The following is a 2544-nucleotide window of genomic DNA, read 5'->3' on the forward strand; positions in this document are numbered from 1 at the left end:
TAGACATCATCGTTACTAGAATTCTATGCTTGCACCGCAACCTTCCTCGTATAATAATACGACTCCCTATTGATAAGAAAGAATAATAATTCACTAGGTAGACACTCTACTTAATTAGTCTATCAATGATAACTTATACACTACCACGACCCGATTAGTGGTACTCAATCTCAACACCCATTCCAATACAACTCTCACGGTTGTAATCAGCTCACTACTCGCAGAATCAATGCTGCCTTACTATGGTCCACCACTGACCTACTGTCGTCATTCACATTCCATGAAGTTTTAATAGCTAACCATACGAAGTCCATTCATATCATATCTAATTCTCCTAAGGAGTTAACATAACCACCAATCACAATTCATGAAGAACACTCCAAACTCTGACGTACTTTCATGACATGAAGCAGATAAAATTGCAGAAGAGTTTCAATCAAAGCAACGATAGCAGGTTAATACCATTCTTAATCATATGCCTTTAATAGGAGACTTAACTCAAAGGTTCGTCTAGTCCTTTTGGAAACATGGTCCTGGCTTATCCCAAGATAGGACCTCCTAAGATAGATAGCCCGTTCATGGCGATTACATGAATTAAACCTTTACCAACTACTATTACGGATGGGTATTGCACAGTCATCAGAAGGAATGTCAATCTTCCAAACCATAATACAACCTTCACAGCTTTAACCATCATCACTGTATTCTTTTGGCACAAGCGCCTATAATTATCCTCTTACCTTTAAAGTGTCGGCCACCTCTTTGGCCTTTCCTGATAGTAAAATTTCCTTACAGTCAATGTCACATTAACCACCTCCAAATAAATTTCTACCTTATTTCAATCACAACTTATGTGAAATTGCTTTCCTTAAAATCTGCTGAGTAAAAAAAAAAATCACCATTTTTCCATAAGTTATTGCCTCAGTCTTTAGAGGTTAATCACTGTCACGACTGACTCTCAATTATACTTAGAACATCTTTTATCTTAAGTCTTAATTGCCTGGAACAATTTCGACCTTTACTGGTTCGATCCATACTTTCTCGTGGTTTAACACGTGCCCCACTTGGCATCATTATAATTACGTCATATTTCCTTTATCAACATTTCTATTCTTGAGAATTTTGAATATTACCTTTCTCCTTGTAAAACCTCTAAGGTTATCCTTTAATCGTTCCTCCTGTATTCCCTAGATACAGGGCATATCAAAATACCATTTACTATTACTAGAACCATTGTCTATTTACTTCTGAAAAATTTCTCCACTGATCCTTAAAGGTTATTATTACCTTAATCCTTTCCAATTCATACTGTCAAAACTCATACTATCCCTATTAAGGGTGAAATGCCAACCTTTATGCATTCCCCTAGGATTCGTTTTAAGTTACCGATGTTCTATCCTTAATTCCACCTTTAAAAAGGTACAAGCATCCTTCCATGGATAAATAAAGTCATATATGCCTGATAAGGGTATCTTATTCAATCAGTTCCACCTCGATAGTCTATACCGAATTTCACAATAGCATCCTTATTCAAGTTAAGGTCAATCCACATGGCCTCCAAAAGATAAAAATGGTTATCCGCTTGTCTTGCCTAATTTGGTAACGATAACAAGGATGTTCTGGAAGATATTGGTCGTGTTCAACGTGAACTTCTTCTTAATAATTCCTTATTTACTTTTGTTGTTTATCTCAACAGTCACCTCAATGTTGGGATATCTCTCATACCTGGCGTCTCCCTTTCTGGGTATCAAGCCACTGGTCTTACACTTCACATTCTTGAAGGTCACTTCCTTCATCCAATTTTCCTAATTTCTTACTTCCTTATACCCAACTCCCTTATCATTATTTCATGAACAAACACAACATAAGCATTGATTTCAAATATCCCGTCATTTTGGATTCGTGCCCTCATAACGAATCTTGACAACTTTTTACAACTTAGATTCATAATTCATCATACTCGTCCGCCTTTGATCTGGCTCTAAAGCTTTTACACTATCTTCATAACCTTGGGAATTACCTTCCCGAAAATAATTGGCTAAACTTTAATCAGTTTATTATAATCTCTGGCTCCATGCCTTTCTTGGTCTTTCACCAGCGGGTGGTCTCTCCCTTAGGAGGGTAAGTGACAAAAACACTCTTTTGTGATTCGTCAATCATTTAGAATCTCAAATGATTCATCTATTTCCTTTAGCCAGGCTCTTGCCTCGACTGGGTCAACCTGTTCCTTGGAACTCTGAGAGCTTAACGACTTAAAGGTCATGAAGAATTTCCTACCGCATTGTTTCCTCAAGGTGGTGGTTGGGAATAAAGTATAAGTTCTTTTAAGACAGGTCCATGAATTTCCGTATAGGAGTACCGTCTTGGGTCTCCTTATCTCGCTCGACTTTTGTTTCCTCAGTCTAAATGTTTCTTCCTACTCCCCCTACTTGGAGTCATCTTTTAATTTAAAATCTTCATTTTCCACTTTATTATTTTCCGGGTTCTTTATATCTTAATTGCGACCTCCCTGATTATCACGTTCAGGGTTTGCTCTAAATCTTA

This window comes from Apium graveolens, chromosome 4 (genome assembly GCF_009905375.1).
Source record: "Apium graveolens cultivar Ventura chromosome 4, ASM990537v1, whole genome shotgun sequence".
Taxonomy (NCBI): Eukaryota; Viridiplantae; Streptophyta; class Magnoliopsida; order Apiales; family Apiaceae; genus Apium; species Apium graveolens.